Genomic DNA, 17,826 nt, shown 5'->3' on the forward strand with positions numbered 1-17,826 from the left:
ACGAGAACTGGAAACTGGCATACTAGAGATGGACACAACTGTAATTGCGTCTTTAATCAAACATAGGGAATACATATGCATATTAATCATGCACATGCAACATAAGATGGGGAACACGTAGGGACACAGAACATGGCAAAATTTACTTTTCCACATCTTACCAACAATCCTCCTTCCAAAGATAACTCATCTGCCACCTTGCAATAAGATTGCAAAGAAGTCTCTAAAGTTTTTCCCTCAGCCCCCCAAATTTCCCAAAATTCATGACCTTGTTCAATACAGTATCCTCCCTCAACCAAACACACAATACCATTATATCGGAACAAATGACCAAATCTTCAACTTATGCAATGATACATGCCTCAATTTCTTCCTGTAAATCTACTTAACACAAATCTAATTGTAATCAAGCCTGAAAGTCCATTCTAATGTTCTTTCCTCCTATAATATGAAGCACACTAAAACTCCAATAATTTGATAGATAATCTGGCTGAGGATCTTAATCTGGATCCTCGACAAAATAGCAACGAGTGGTCTGTGATCGGTCCTCAAGCTAAATTTTCTTCCCAAGAGATAAGGCTTAAACTTGCCGACACCCCAAACGCATTCCAACATTTCACTTTCTATTACAGAATACTGTGTCTCCAAATCTTTCATGCTTCTGGAAGCAAACCTTACAGAGACTTCCGTCCCATCCATCGCGTGTAGCAAAAACACTCAATGCCAAAATGTAGGAAACTGGCTCTATATATACTACACCAAAATGAGGTGTAGTGTGTATAGAGACCAAATTAACCCAGAGGTCGGCAGAGGTTAACGTTAGATAGAACCTAACTCTCTAATTGTGGTAGCTTGGTCGAGCAATAAGGCAGTATCAGAGGACAGTGTTAAGCATTTGATGTACACACTAAGTCAGCAAATGAATTTGCGCACTCAATAACTGAACTCTAGGCCAATTGTATTTGTATAAAAATATATACTGTTGTTTTATTTTTAGAACCAAGTAAGCCTGGCACAGGTATGCATTAAATACTTTTCAGAAATAAGTTACTGTGTATAGAACAGTTTGAAAATGCAATAGAAATTGTACTTTGTTTGATTTACAGGGTATGCAGAAGGATACAACAGTTAGCAAATACAGTACATTGAAATGAATATGCTTTTTCAGGTAAGTTACTTTCTACGTTACTTTTTTTACTCAGTGCTGGATACCTAGATTCAGCACTGGGACATTTCCTGGAAACAGGTACGTAAATAAGTTTTGGTTATTCGCATGATTTTCAAAGAATATTTTTAGGTTTCAAAACTCCACACTTAAGAAACTTTTTGGAGAAAAGGTGTCAATGTTATCCTATGGAGAGAAAACAGGTTAACGGTCCATAGGTAAGTAATCGACTGTGGGAGCTAAGGTTCCGGGGTTAAATTCAGGGGTCCCCCAGGGTCAGTGATGCACTGTTGTTGCGCCCTCAGCGGCACTAGGGCAGCTGGGTACGCAGTGTTGAGGCCCACTGTTATCCAAAGGGGGACAGGGAGTCTCCGGTTGGTGGCTGCTGGCAAGCAGGTCACTGGGTTGTGAGAGCACAGCTCCTAGGGTTAAGTTCAGGGCAAATGGGGAAACAAAGTAGCAAAAAAGGTGCACCCTCAGCGGCACTGGGGCGGACGGGTGCAGAGTGCTGATTCGACGTTGGGTGCCCTGTTGTTTTCTATGTAGAACCTTAGGCAGGGAGACAAAGGACTTCTGGGTGCGACCACCACTAGGAGAGGTAAGCTGGGAAGTTAAGGATTGATTAGGCACCGTAGGTTTGGGCACACAAGGCCGCGGGGCGTCGGGTGCAGGGGTGACTTCTGGGGTCAGATCTTCTTACCAGCTCCTGGTCGTGATTAGGGGGCCTTCTGGATTTAGGCTGCATTCGTTGACTGGAGGTTTAAGGCAGGTCAGGGGTCGTCGGATCTCCGGTCAGGATCGCCGGGGTGACCTCCTTGTGGTGTTTTTCCACTTGAGTCCGGGCCTGGTTCGGTGGGTGCAGAGTGGGCTGTATTTACGGTCCCTGACTGCTGCCAGGGGTTGCTGTTTGAACAAGTCCAGTGTTCACTGGAGATTTAGTCTTTGAAGTGTAGGCAGGAAGGTCCTCCGTGGTTTTTGGGTTGCTGGCTGTAGGACACACCCGGATTTTGCAGAAGTAGGTTCGAGGACAGACAGGCCTGTAGGACTGGGGCAAGTTAGTGGGCGCTGTCCTCTTGTTATCTCTGCACGGCTCTTCGATCCTTCTTCTTATCTTCTTTTCTTGTCGTTTCTGGATCTGAAGAAGCAAGGTTCAGGGTGCCCCCTTAATACTAGATTTAGGGATATTACAGGTAGGTAAAGGGCATGGACCATTGGGTCCATTCCCTGGGGTGGATACACCCCCTATTCTGCCACTCTCCAGTGGGAGGGCGGCTGAAGCCTGTCCCTGGTTGGCTGGGTCCCCCATCCTCAAGATGTCGGGGACTCGAGGCTGTGCTTCAACCCGCTTCCCCCACCTGAGGGGTGGAGTTGGCCACACCCCTCTTCCTCACTTGTTTTTCCTGGCCCAAAGTGTGGGGTAGAACCACTACGGATCAGTTGCTGAAAGCAGCAAATGGTCTGGAGAGTCTCACAAGGGTGGCATGCCTTTGAATCTTCTCCTTCGTGAACCCTGCCTATCCTGGGGGAGGAGGCTTGGTACCTCGTCCCAGGATGTGCATTGTTTCAGGTCCCCGAGAGCATCAAGCTCTCGACACAGGGGTCCCGAAACATGTCAATTGGTGGCAGCCTAAGCAGCCACTCAGTCAGGTCACTAGGAGTTGGTCGAGTTTCAGGGGCATCTCTAGGATTCCCTCTTTGGTGCATTTTACATTAAATCCCACACTGGCATCAGTGTGGGTTTTATGTGCTGAGAAGTTTGGTAACAAACCTCTCAGTCTTTAGTGTAGCCATTATGGTGGTGTGGATTTTGTGATGACAAACTCCCAGCACCATATACTCTTAATGGCAGCACTGCACTTACAGTACCCTGGAATGGCCCTGGGTACTGTAGGGGCACAGGGCTCATGCACTTGTACCCTCACCACTGGCATAGGGCAGCCAGCTAGAGGGGTGACTGATCTATGCCGGGGCAGTGGTTTGTGGGCATGGCACACAGGGATGTGTGCTATATCGACTCTTCACTTTGTTCTGCACCAAGACACACAGCCTGCAAGGGCAGTGTGTGAGTGTCAGGGTACAGGGCCTCTAAGGGTGGCACAATAAGTGCTGCAGCCCTTAGGGGTCTTTTCTGGTCACAGTGCCCTTGGTACCTGTGGTACCATTTATTAGGGCTGACATGTGGCCAGAGATGCCAATTGGGGTTAGGCTTCAAAACAGTTTTAGGGAAGAAACATAGGCCCCGGGTACCTGATTAGCAGGAGCCCAGGGCACACTCAGTCAAAGAACATCAGCAATTCAGCAAAACTTGGGGGCGTACCATGCAAGAAAGAGAGCACGTTCTCACACAACTCCCCCAAACGAAAGAAGATTAGACTAACCTTTCCCTAGAGAGTCTTCATTGTCTAAGTAGAAGAACCTGACAAGTCCATCTGCATTAGCATTGGCAGTCACAGGTCTGTGTTCCACTTCAAAGTCCATTCCCTGTAGGGAGATGGACCACCTCAACATTTTAGGATTTTCTCCTTTTATTTGCATTAGCCATCGGAGAGGTCTGTGATACGTTTGAACTAGGAAGTGAGTACCAAACAAGAATGGTCTCAGGGACCAAACCACAGCAACGGCCTCCCTCTCAAAGGCACTCCAACGCTGCTCCTTGGGGACACGCCTTCTACTTATAAAAGCAACAGGTTGGTCTTGGCCTTCATCATTGGTCTGTGATAGCACCGCTCCTTTCCCTAGCTCAGAGGCATCAGTCTGCACTATGAACTGCTTGGCATAATCTGGAGCCTTCAGAATTGGTGCTGAGCACATTGCTTCTTTCAGGGTATCAAAAGCCTTTTGGCAACTAACTGTCCAGTTTACCTTTATGGGCATTTTCTTGGAGGTGAGTTCTGTGAGGGGAGTCACAATGGACCCATATCCCTTCACAACCCTCCTGCAGTACCCAGTCAAGCAAAGGAATGCCCTGACTTGGGCCTGGGTTGTTGGAGATGCCTAGTCCAGGATAACCTTGCTCATGAGCTGTAAGGGTTGTACCTAGCCTCCACCAACAAGGTGGCGCAACTACACAACAGAGCCCTGCCCTAGCTGGCATTTGGATGCCTTGATGGTTAGGCCTGCAGTTTGTAGGGCTTTTAAAACCTTCCCAAGGTGGATCAGGTGATCCTGCCAGGTGGAACTAAAGACAGCAATATCATCAAGATAAGCTGCGCTAAAGGACTCCAACCCAGTCAGGACTTGATTCACCAACCTCTGGAAGGTGACAGGGGCATTTTTCAAACCAAAGGGCATAACAGATTTTTCCTAGTGCTAATAGTGCTCCAACAGTTTAGCAGAAAAGCAGTGAGGTACGCACACATTACTAATTGATCAGAACAAATCTCAGTAGTGTTAAAAGAGTTTTCAAAGTGTATTAAACAACAGTTCAGAATGCACAATCCATTGTGCACATATTTTTCATACAGCAGCGTTTTGTGTACAGATTCCAGAGTACAGTAAACATCACTGAAGTGTACACTGATTTCTCCTTGAGTAGTAAAAGGCTTTGCAGCGTCCCATTATTTCTCAAGGTGTAGCAAACAGTAGTGCAGTGTGCACATATATCTCATTGTGTGGTAAACTACTGCATGCAATGCTTTATCATAGTCAATTACAAGTAATGAAGTGTGTACACAGAGCATAGTAAAAAGCAGTGCAGTGTGCACAGATTCATCAGTACAACAAAAAAACAGTGCAGCCCATATATTGCCGTCACACAGAAAAAACAGTGTGGTGTGAACAGATTACTCAGTGTAGTAAATGCAGTACATTGTGCACAGATCCCTCATATTGTAGTATGATGCAGTGCAGCGTGCACAGATTTCTTAAAGTGTAGTAAGATGCAGTGCAGCGTGCACAGATTTCTTAAAGTGTAGTAAGATGCAGTGCAGCGTGCACAGATTTCTTAAAGTGCAGTAAGATGCAGAACAGTGTACACAGATCCCTCATATTGCAGTATGATGCAGTGCAGCGTGCACAGATTTCTTAAAGTGTAGTAAGATGCAGTGCAGCGTGCACAGATTTCTTAAAGTGCAGTAAGATGCAGAACAGTGTACACAGATCCCTCATATTGCAGTATGATGCAGTGCATCGTGCACAGATTTCTTAAAGTGTAGTAAGATGCAGTACGGTGTGCACAGATCCCTCATATTGCAGTATGATGCACCGCAGCGCGCTCAGATTTTGTAAAGTGTAGTAAAAGCAGTGTGCACAGATTCCTCAATGCAGTAAAAAGCAGTGCAGCATGCACAGGTGTCTCACAGTGCAGTGGGATGCGGTGTAGAATGCATGGATAGTCCAGTACAGATCAGTGCAGCGGGCAGTGATTCCTCACAGTGCGTCAGTATGTAGAGCAGCATGCACGGATTCCTCACAGGGCAGGAAGATGCAGTGGAACATATTTGTCATAGTTCAGTAATATACAGTCCAGTATGCCGAGATTCCTCAGAGTGCATTAAGAGGCAGTGCACAGTTTAATCATAGTGCGGTACGATGCAGTGCAGCAGTACACAGATCCCCTCTTTAACACACATGATGCCCATAAACACCCCCAGGGCCGGAAGGAAAGCCCCCAGGGTCCCCAGATAGAAGAGCACAGCTCAGCTCCAGGGGCCCCCAGATAGAAGAGCCCAGCTCAGCTCCAGGGGCCCCCAGTTAGAAGAGCCCAGCTCATCCCCAGAGGCCCCCGGATTGAAGAGCCCAGCTCAGACCCAGGGGCCCCCGGTTAGAAGAGCTCAGCTCAGCCCCAGGGGCCCCCGGATAGAAGAGCCCAGCTCAGCCAAGGGGCCCCCGGATAGAAGAGCCCAGCTCAGCCCGGCTCCTGCAGAGATTCCCTCCAGGATTATTCAGTCTATTTCTACAAACACAGCAGAAGGTGCTGACAATCTCCTACCTGAGCAGAGGCATGTGCAGACATGTCCAGGCTCTCTCCTCCTCCTGGGACTTGGGGGAGGGGGAGCAGGGCCAGATCTGGGGTCTGAGGGGGTCTGAAGATGGAGGTAACTGCCCACCAGACAGGGCTCCTTCCTCCTCTGCAGCAGGCTGGACACACCAGGAGAGGGAGGAAGTGATGTCACCACCGCTGCTGGTGCTGTCTCTGCCGCCGCTGACCCGGAAGAGGAAACCCTTCTCCTTTTATCCAATGTGCAGTTCAGTGGATTCATCAGCAGCTGATGAGCACCTTCTGGTGGCCCCTGATGGAACAGCCGCCTCCAGGCTCCAGCATTGAATATTTCACATAAGCAAGTATTTATACCTGTAAAGACTTGGGGTTTTAGGTTTTTAGATGTTACAGACAGGGTTGACACCTAAAACTATCTGAGATGGCAATACTAGTCACAGACATGGATGGTCTTAAGACACACAATACAAACACAGCATTTACAATCCAGCACGCCACACAGATGCGGCATTACTAGGCTGTCAGTGCGATGGATATGCAGTTTGTTTTAATTTTAGGAATTATTCATTTTAAGGAATCTCGGTTGTGTTAATGTATTTTTATAATTGCGGTGGCTGGTCTGTTTTAAAGCAGGTTTGAGTGGGAGCCTGACTCGTGCACAAGATAATATTTAAACACAGAGTTACATAATATTTGTTTTGGGTGAGTGTCCCAGATGGTATTTATGTATTATGCATATACAGTTTGATTATGAGAATGCTTACATTAATCCAGGATTGGAGTTTTAAGTGTGATTGTATATTTCATGGCGTAAAACATTTGTTTTAAAGGATTGAACATTTCAGTATGAAATACAGACTGTGAGGATTGATTTTGGATAGAACTGACCAGGATTTAACTACTCGGATGTTTCATAGGTGGGGACTTTTCCACAGGTACACTGGACAGCTTGTGGTGTTCTCCATGCCCAGGGGCTCCAGGTGTTGTACACTTTTTGGGGTGTCTTTTTAGGTCTCGCCTACACAGCGCACATACGCTGCATAGGAGACCTTTAGCCGTCGTTCAGCTCTTTTTTAAGCACTGCACTCGTGCTTGTGGCGGCATACACCTTGCGGGAGCACGCAGGGGCACGCCACAAGCACGAGTGTGTCCTTCGAAAAAGAGCAGACTACTCTCCAAAGCGCGCGCCTCGCTCTGCCTCTCCATCTTGCTCACGCTTCTTGCTTCACTTTCCCTTTGTTTGCCCTTTAAGGTTTATTATTTGCGGATTCATTTTTCATATGTTTAAATTATTCTTTGACGTTTGCAGTATGAGACTCACTCACCGTTCACAAGCTCATACAACTTTATTGAGGCTTCAAGCCAGCGCACTGGTAGAAATGAGCCCTGCACCTTTGAGGTCGACCAGGATTATGACATTCGCATCACGTTTTCACGTCCGGTTTCTACATAAACATACTATGTTTTCTTGCGTGCATTGACTACTTTGTTGGTTTCGGGTTATATATGGATAGCGGTCACAGATGCACCGGTAAGGAATGCTTATATGTCTTTTTTATGGGACTTTTTCACTACTGTGACTTGGTCTCGTTTAAACATTTGTTGCCATGTGGGATTAGATTCAGGTTAAGCCAATCTCCAATCATAATAGCTTTCACGGGTAGCGGTCCCGCATTTTTTGTTAAATTATACAAGTATTCCTAGACTCTTGTGTTTACTACTCTGGTCTGCATTTTTACAGGGTGGAATATTCCAACTGTATTGTTTTCTGTCTTTTGATCAGGTTACCGATCATCCCTGTGTCCCCTTACCAGTCTCTGATTTTTGCTTAAGAATTTGGGGACTCCGTGTGCTTAGCTGGTGAGTTTTAGCTTCCTACGGATTATTTCACCATTGGGTTCATTCCAATTCTCTATTAACGTTTTAATGCCTATTTGTTTTCAGTTGGAATGGGACATATGATGTCCCCATTCTGCCTTTCATCCAGGTCGAGTTCCTTAGGTATTGTAGTACAGCGATTAGCATGGCCAATAGGTCTCGCTTTTGGGACCTAATAAATATTTAGTTATGCAGCACAATATCCTTGGTGCAGCAACATTAACTGTTGCATGGCTAAACACTTATAAGGTCCCAAAGTCAAGACCTGTTGGCTATGCCAATGCTTGTTTGTTATTGATGCAACAGAGTTCTTGATGAGAAAGAACCTGTTTGTCGTGGCGCATTTTGGGTCTTTTTTTTTTTACTACGTATGTTTCTGTTACCCGACTGGTGAACACATTGGTCCACCTTGTAGTTGCTTTTGAACTAAATAACCAAACATGACCTCATGAATACTCTTGGAGATGGTGTTTTGGTATGAATGTACCACTGACTGTTTTTGGTTGTGGTTACTCTATTAATAGTACTTTTGGGAGATTCTGTTGGTAACTTTTTTATATGATGCATGGTTTTCCAGCCCCAATGAATTTGTATCAAGAAATAACACGTGTTGTCTAGAGGTCTAATAAAGAAGAATTTGAACATCGGCAGTGACTGGACTATCATACATTGAACTACTGTAGACTTGAAGTGCTCGAAGGATAATTGCTGAACTTTAAGTAACATTATGGTTAGGCTTGAGAATAATATCTTACTTTACGGTAACGAAACTAGGAAATTCACTGTGCAAAAACCATAGGTTAAATTAATAGTTAGATGATAATGTCAGTTATAATGTTACAATTGAAACTTAGAAATCACTGAAATTTACCAGGTATAGTTTACTGAGCTAACTATAACTCTCGCCCCCACCAATCACTGCTTAAGACCTTGCATATTACATCACTTATGACACGTTAAATGACATCATTGATGACATCTAAAATAACAACCCATATTTCTTTTTTATGAATTTTGTGCCAGGCGGGGAATTAGATTAGGGTATTCCTACCCTGCCCCTTATGTACTATTTTTTGTGACATGCAGGGCACAGGAACCGAGTCTCTATGTCCTGTAAGTGCGGCCGCAACATTTCTCTTGATGTTGCAGCCAGACAGTCACATCGCTCACCCCCACGGGACCAGTCTCAAGTTGACCAACAAGAAAAAAAGCCATCTCAGCCAATTAGAATACTTTTTTTTAAATTCCCAGTTGATCAGGATTCCCCCCAAACCAACTGTCCCAATATCAAAACTACCCAACAAATTTACACCAAATCACAACAGGCTTTGGCAAAGCCAACCGGTCATACTTGCATTGTGTGTCCTGGCTCACAAATGAAAGAAAAACCTGCTGAAGTGAAAAAAACGAAATAACAATGATTGCGTTCAGTACACAATGCATTTATGAGATCTAAAAAATAATTTGATAATTAAGTATACTTTTCAGATGGTGAAATAGTCCGCCAAGCATTGCAAAGGAAATATTCCATAAGAGGAGGAATAATCACACTAAAGAGCCAATAGCATGAGGTGAGAAGGATATTCTCCTTTGGGTGGAGCCAAAGCTCACTCAACAACAGGTGCAGCTCCGGTCCGTGCAGGTAACAACGGTGGGCGGTGAGATGAGGTTGGGGGGATTTCGAGGGACGATGCGGAGGGAAAATTAAATGAACAGGTGTGCATATAGCAGCGCCAGCAAGCTAGACCTAAAAAGCATAAGACACCATCATGGGTAGTTGTTCAGGGGACTTATGTCTGGGTATAACAAGCCCTAATTGAAGAACTTTATTATAAACAGCACATATAACAAATTATTATAACTCATGCACCTCCATACAGAGTTTATTCAGTAGCCAAGTTACTCTAACTATAACTCGCCACTCTACCATGCACTCTGTTCTCACAAAAGATTTGATCTGCAATGTCATTACTGTTCTTGTAAACACTATTATTTTAGACAGTATAATATAGAGATAATATGAAACAAAACAGTAGAAGTAGTGCATGGAGAAGGCACGAGTTATAGTTACTGTAGTGTGTCTACTGAGTCAAATACTCTGAGGCTCGATTCACAAAGGTAATCTGAGACAAAATTCTAACTTTACGACTTTTGGTGTTCACAGAGGTAATTTACGAGTCATATATTTTCCTCCGCAGTTGGGCCGGAACAGCGTACAACAGCAGGGTTTATGTAAAACGAGGGTTCCGTTTTGCTCATAAACAAAACCCAGAATATTATTTGTGTCAGAAATAAATATCACTCATGCTCCTTCTCTTCTGAATCCAGATTTCTGTTCTAGGCCAAGGGACCAGACTGTAAAGCAGGGAGTCAACAGTTCTGCATTCTAGCTTCCAAGCACTGGAATTATTTACTGTTCAAGATTCAATTTTTACCTAGCGGTCAAGCTTGCAGAAACCTGTTAATAACTAAAATGTTTCAACGTCTCCGTCTCCTCGGATTTGATTGAATGATGATGGAAGGGTTCTACATCAGGGCTTCAGAGGTAAATGTCATGCACTGCAAGGGTTAACCCGGAGAGCTGCAGCTCACATTTTTCTGCTTTCACTTCTCCTGCTTTCTACACTGTTCTCTGGCCACTGTCACAGAATCATCAATGATGAATAAAATTAACAAACACCACAACCAGATCTGAATATTCTCCAGTGAGAGCTTGTTAAATTGGCTTGAGTGTGTTGGGTGTTTGTGTTTTATCACTAATCTCTAAAATTAGCTGAAAATACCCTTTTAAGTCCAAGCATTGTTCATAGTGTTGCTTTTACAGGTAACACGATCAGGTGTGCTTGGATTTTTATTTTGTCATAACTCTCTCACAGAATAAAAACCAACAATGTTTCTTTCCATATAGGCTCCCAAATGTTTTCTGGTATTCCATGTTTTACCCCCAAAAGTAGGGAAATGATCAACAGCAGGGAAAATACTCTTTTACAATTTTTTAATATATTTGTTGTTCTTCTTTCTTACTAGTTCAGTCTTCTAATATCTGCTTTTTTCAGCTAGTATGTGAATGTCCCAGATAATTGTAATGATATAATTTTCTATAATGCCTTTATTGGAACTGGAGGTCCCTATCGCCTAGAGACGCCACCAAATGCTGGAGGCGTACGTGTCCGGACCTTTGCTTCATCGTTAGGCTAAGTAAGGACACCATCTGAGATAGCCCTGCTCACCCCCTTAGAAGCTTGGTACGAGCAGCCAGGCTTATCTCCATGGCACGAGTGTTCAGTATGCGCAACCAAGCTCAAAGTAACCCCATGATGTCATCACAAATAGACTCCACACCAGTATTGATAAAAAGGAGTATAATCTTTATATAAGCAATTATACACTCCAACCACATGATACAAAATCAACATATAAGAATGGGTAGTATTCTTTCCGGTGGGTGGGTAGGTTCTAATCCCAACCACCGCTTCTTAACCAACAGTTAAGCTCACTTCTAACCGTTTCCCAAAAGGTTATGCAAGTCGTATTGCTAGAATCACACACGTTGCAAAAGGAAACAATACTGCAATACGTGACGATATTCTCTTATACAGTGCAACAGAGAAGCAATGCCATACATAGCACCACAGTCATGTACTTGCAAATTAAGGAATAATGCAATGTGTATCACCATCAGCATGCCCTGTACCAGGAAGAAACAAAGCAATGCGTCATGCTACAATCCTGTACAGTGCAATATAGAAATAATACTCTGTGCCACGTTATACTCAGATACTGTGCACTGAAGAAATAATGCAATTCGCCACATTACAATCAGGTAATATGCAAGGGAGAAATAACGTAGTGTGTAGCGCACCAAGCATAAAGTTTGTCATGCACAAATGTGGTCAGGCGTCATACAACGGTTCGATAGTTCGTTAGCAGCAATTAGGTAAAGTATAATACAGCGGTTTTACGTGCTCCGTTAACAGTGCCCCTGCTATGGATCAAATGTTGACACAAAAAGTACTGCTTCCCACTCCGGTCCCAGTACTGCCCCATCCTGGGTCAGCCCGGGCAAGGATCAGAGCCGAAGCAATGGCTCACGCAGCTGACTGAAGTGGGAGGCCAGGAGAGTGTCCCTCCGGGCCCACACCCCACCCCTGGTGTTAATCCACGTTACCTGAGGGGGCGCAATCCCATTCTCCTCCCCGACGTGAGCGACTTAGGCCGTGATCCAGAACTCCTTCACAGGTTGTGGCGGACTCGGGCCAGTGGCTCAGTTCTTTTGTGGCTGCCGGTTTGGGCTGCTGCTGATTGACTCTGAGGGCCCCCATGACTTGGCCCTCACTCCTGCAGTCTCAGTTCACACCAAGACCCACCCTCAGCACTGTGGAGACTTTACTTCAATACGGGGCACACTCGAACCCGGCACTCCTCGCTAGCACCTCAACACGCACACCGTACGTCCGAGACTCGCCTCTTCTTTGGTGCTCACAGCGATCCAGCACTCTTCACCAAGGCTCCGCTTGCACATCAACACGCACCCTGTGCGTTCGAGCCTCTCCTCTTCTCCCGGTGCACACAATGTCCAGGCACTCTTCACCAATGCCCTGGCTGCACCACGACACGCACTCCTGCACGTCAGAGATTCACTTCTTCTTTTGGTGCCTCTGAGACCCAGGCACTCCTCACCAACACCCGGGCTGCACCACAACATGCAACCGGCGCGTCCGTTTTTTCCTTGGAACTCCAGGTGCCCAAGATCACAGGGCACAACTTGCAAAGGCCTCAGGCTAGACAGAGCACACACACCCACGGGGTAACTGAGAGTCTCCTTTGGAAACTTTTATATTCCTGAGTTTCCAAAACAGGGTGCCCGCTCACCTGGGGCCCTTGGGATTTCAAGACACAGCACAAACCACAGTCTTTTTTCAAGCAGGGGGACCCAGCACCTCCAAACACTCTCCCAACAGCATCTTACTTAGTTAGAAAAGCAAACTGCAGACCAGCCCCAGATCACGAATCAAGGATTAGACTTTCCCCTGCAGTCTCTTCAGTTGCTCCTTCTTTAGCAGAGGTTCCTCTTGACCACAAAATGGGTCCAAGCCTATTCAGTCTCAATCCATATCTGTTTCATACCAACGTTCAGGTGTTTCAGCTCTCATAGTTATACCCTAAATCAGTTCTGGGTGTCTCCCTCCCAGTGTCACCTCTCTCCCTTTGATACTGGGGGTCTGGAGCCTTAATCCTTCAGCAGGAGATGGGTCAATTGGTTTACAACACCAGCCCAGGCCTTTTCACCTCCAGGGCTTCTCCTCCCCCTACTCTCCAGATGCAGGGCAGCCTGGTGCCAGCTCAACCCCTCCCTGGGTCAAGCCCTCTCCCAGCTCCTCTCACCTTTCAGTTCCAGACAGACAATCCACATTTCAGAGACACACAGAAATGCTCAGAGTACAAACTCAGACACTTTCTAAAAGAGTGGCTTTAAACACTCAGTGACAAAACCACCTACACAGAAAGATGCATTATGACACTGTGAGTCCATACAAAACAAACTTCACCTCTCCATTATAAACTGACTGAAAACTAGGCTAACAAACACAACACCCAGCCTCCCCCATTCTGTCCTATGGGCAGAATGGCTGTTCAACAGTGAAAAATGAAATGGTGAGATTTTCAGTGTCAGAACATAACACACACACAGTTTATGTTCTTCCTTTTACCTACACTGCACCCTGCCCAGGGGTTACCTGGTACCTACCACAGGGGTGCCCCATGTGTATGTAAAAGGGAAAGGCAGGCCTGACAAGTGGTTACATTTGTCAGGACTAAATGCTAACTTAGCATTCTGCGCAGGCCCTACACTAAAGGCCTGAGTTCCCTTCTCTGCTAACTCTTGCATTACTAGCCCTCTCACACACAGTGCACATCACTAGGGACTTTTACTAGTAAGGCAACATACCAATCGTGGCCAACCAATCACCATTACAGTTTACATAGGGAACGCTTGTACTTTGAAACTGATCAGCAGTGGCAAAGTACCCAAAGCATCTAAATTGGCAACTCTATGTCAGGAAAATAGTCTAGGGGGAAAGCAAAAAGTTTTGGGAATCAAAAAGGCCAAGTCCTACAGCCTTCATACCACAATAACTGCACTTTATTTGCTTCAGTGTACGTCCACAGAAGGGTTAGTATTATTGTTGAAGTACTTAAATTCCTTACCAAATTCACTGCATCTCTATGTTTTTTCCATGCGTGTTGAGTGATGGTGAGTATTTGCTGATGCCTTGGTAGGGTTCAAAATTGGCAAAAGCTCTTAACACGTTCACTGCTATGGCTTTTCCTCTGTGGCTGTTCACTGATGTCTATGTAGGTTTGATAAGAAATAAAAGCTCTTCACAAATTCACAGCACTTGAAAAGATTTTCTTCTGGGTGTGTTCACTGAGGATACCTCAATGCTGAATAGTAACTAAAACTACTTTGACTTTCAGTGCATTAGAATGATTTTTCCTCCAGTGTGTGTTCTCTGAAGCGGTTTTAGGTGTGATAATTGACTAAAGCGCTTCCCACATTCACTGCACTTGAATAGTTTTCCCCAGTGTGTGTTCACTGATAACTTAATGCTGAAGAGTAACTAAAACAATTTTCACATTCACTGCAATTGTATGTTTCTTCCCCTGTGTGTGTTCGCTGATTAATCCTTAATGTTGAAGACTCACTAAAACTACTTCCACATTCACTGCACTTGAATGGTTTTTCCTCTGTGTGTTCTCTGATGCTGTTTTAGATGTGATAATCGGCGAAAACTCTTCACACATTCACTGCACTGATATGGTTTTTCCCCAGTGTGTGTTCGCTGATGAATCCTTAACGTGGACGATTCACTAAAACTACTACCACATTCACTGCACTTGAATAATTTTTCCCCTGTGTGTATTTTCTGATGCTGTGCTAATCCAGATAAATATATAAAGATCTTCCCACATTCACTGCAATGGTATGGTTTTTCCCCTGTGTGTGTTCACTGATGAATCCTTAATGTTGAAGATTCACTAAAACTACTTCCACATTTGCTGCACTTGAATAATGTTTCCCCTTTGTGTGTTCTCTGATGCTGTTTTAGTCTTGAGAAGTACATAAATCTCTTCTCGCTTTCACTGCAATTATATGGTTTTTTAGGTCTCACCTATTCCGTTCCGCAGGAATGAATATGTGAGTCTAATGCCGCTAAACCACAGCTAAACCAAGACTTAAACCCAAGGCTCTCAAAAGGCTCTCAAAAAGCGGATTTCCAACAGTTCACGAGAATCACGTGGCCACAAGCATGCGCATTTCCCCACATGAAAAGCATCAGCCTCCCTCACACAGGCTTCCCCAGCGTGCGCTTGGCCGGCCTCTGCCAGTTCTCCTCCCCTAATTATTCACTTCACTTTTCACGGCCACAGGCCGTGACTCGCATCTCTACTCCCCCCAGCACACCCGGCCTCACTTCTCCTCCCCCTAATTACATTTCTTTCACGGTGATCCGCTCCCCGCCCCCCGGCCGCTTGTTTTGCTTCGGCTCCTCTCCGCCCACTCCGAGAGCTTCAAAGCTCCCTGGGCTTCTTCCTTCACACTTCACGGCCGCCAGGCCGTGACTCGCATTCTCCGAGAGCTTCAAAGCTCCCCTGGGCTTCTTACTTTCATCCCCCTTCCTGGCTCTACCAATATCGCCACCCCACTGGTGCTGCACTTATGTAGGCACAACCTGCTATTGTCATTTCCCGACTGCCGCGTTGCATCTGCTTCTCATGTTGTATTAACCACCCATATGACTCGATTGTCTCACACGCCACAGGGTCTCACAAAGACGGCATCAGTGTTTCATGCAAGTCACTTTAGTAATATCCACACATCACTTCAGTATCACAAACACCAATCCAATGACCCGCAAACATCTCTTCAGTCAAACACTTTACTTCAGTCGCGTGCACATACCACTTGAGTAACACACAAACACCAATAGCGCCTCAAACATCTCACATAAGTTTACAGAGACATCATTTCAGTGTTTCACACGCACCAATTCAGCGCAAACATCTCTTCAGTCAAACACTTTACTTCAGTCGCGTGCACATACCACTTGAGTAACACACAAACACCAATAGCGCCTCATACATCTCACATCAGTTCACAGAGACATTGTTTCAGTGTTTCACACGCATCAATTTAGTGTTCCACTGGTGTACATCCACTTCGGGGTCTTACGCGCAAAGCTGCGGTCTCACACACGCTCATGCTAAAAGATATTGGCATGGCATGGCTTAGTGCTATAAACACAAATGTTTTCCAGTTCACCGTGTGTTAATATCTAATAATGACAATCCCACGAGGTAATAATACGAAGAACTTGCAAATGGGTAATGTATGTTATGGAATACACCCCTTGTACGCATATACGAATCTGACATGCACTATGAATTCATTCATTTACTTCGGATACTTGATATAGCGCCAACATGCTCCAATAAGTAACCAAACGCCTTGCCCCCCCCTCTGCAAGGTCCATGCTGCTGCCGCAGCCCACCCCACGTAATCCTTTTTTTTATTTGTTTTTTTTACTTAGTATTAACTTGCCCAACCTCAGATCCCAACTGGTTCCCTGTGTTGTCTTCAACCCGCTCCCCCTATCAGCTCTTCCACTACCATCATGGTCCTCAAAACCCAGCAGCTGCCACTTGCAACTAGGTTGCACACTTTTTAAAAACATGCTTTCGCTCCAAATTGTGCCTGCCATCTTGTTTCATTTACGTTAAGCACTCCGTGAGAGTGCGTGCATTTTGCACCTCTGTCCCTCTGCTGCTACTTCCCACTGAAATCCCTGCCCCCATCGCACCAAATGCTTTTTTTTTTTTAATGCTCTTGCACGGTCACAAGAATTCTTCACCCAGGGGCCATACTGGTCACTATCTCGAGGGTATGCAATTACTTCTATATTTCAGAATCACCATTGACTACTTATGAATGCAAAGATCACTTTCAGAGTACGTGCCTTGCATCCAAAGCCATTCAGCAAACCAATATTCCTGGCCTATCAGAGCTTCATGAGATAATGCAGTGCACCAAGGCCGGCAAACAGAAGAAACACAGTCCCGCTCATTTTGACACAACGAAGATCCGCAAAATAATGTACACTCAGCTAACCAAAGCCACTGGAAACAAGGGCTCTGCCTTCTGTGTTTGCCCGCGGTTCCTTAATAGACAGGACTTGTTGCCGACACAATGAGGGCAAGAAAGCTAAGTGGGTTCCTGTGCATGTGGCAGATGTGTGCCTAACTGGCAGGACAGAGGCTTTAACCCAGGCATGGCCATCTCCCCTTACATCCATTAACATTGTTCCTGTAACACGAGCACACACTTCCTGGATGGACAGCTAGCTGTGTGCTATCTAACTTGTTGAATCCCCAGTAAATGCCACCATAGCAAACGAGAGAGTGCATTTTTACTTTTAGCTTGCGCTTTTTTTTACATTTCCCCATGATGGGGACGTGTATTATTATCTGGTCATATTTATCAGGACTCCGGAAAGGAATTTGAAATGCTTTGAAATGCTTGTTAGGTAAAAGGGGATCTTAAAAGTGCAACCCAGCGTGGCCATCTGCCTTTCCTTTGTCATGGGTAATTAAGCGCCTCTCTCCAGGCACCCTTTCATGTCCGCGAGCAGGCCAATGCCCCCATGCTGTTGCAATAACAGGCTCACGTTTCACCCGGCCCTCGTACCACTACAGAGACACAACTTAACACACTGCGCCCTCTCACTACTTTAGCCCACACACACTGCACCCTCACACTACTTTAGGCCACACAGACTGCGCT

This window comes from Lissotriton helveticus, assembly GCF_964261635.1.
Source record: "Lissotriton helveticus chromosome 1_1 unlocalized genomic scaffold, aLisHel1.1 SUPER_1_unloc_18, whole genome shotgun sequence".
NCBI lineage: Eukaryota > Metazoa > Chordata > Amphibia > Caudata > Salamandridae > Lissotriton > Lissotriton helveticus.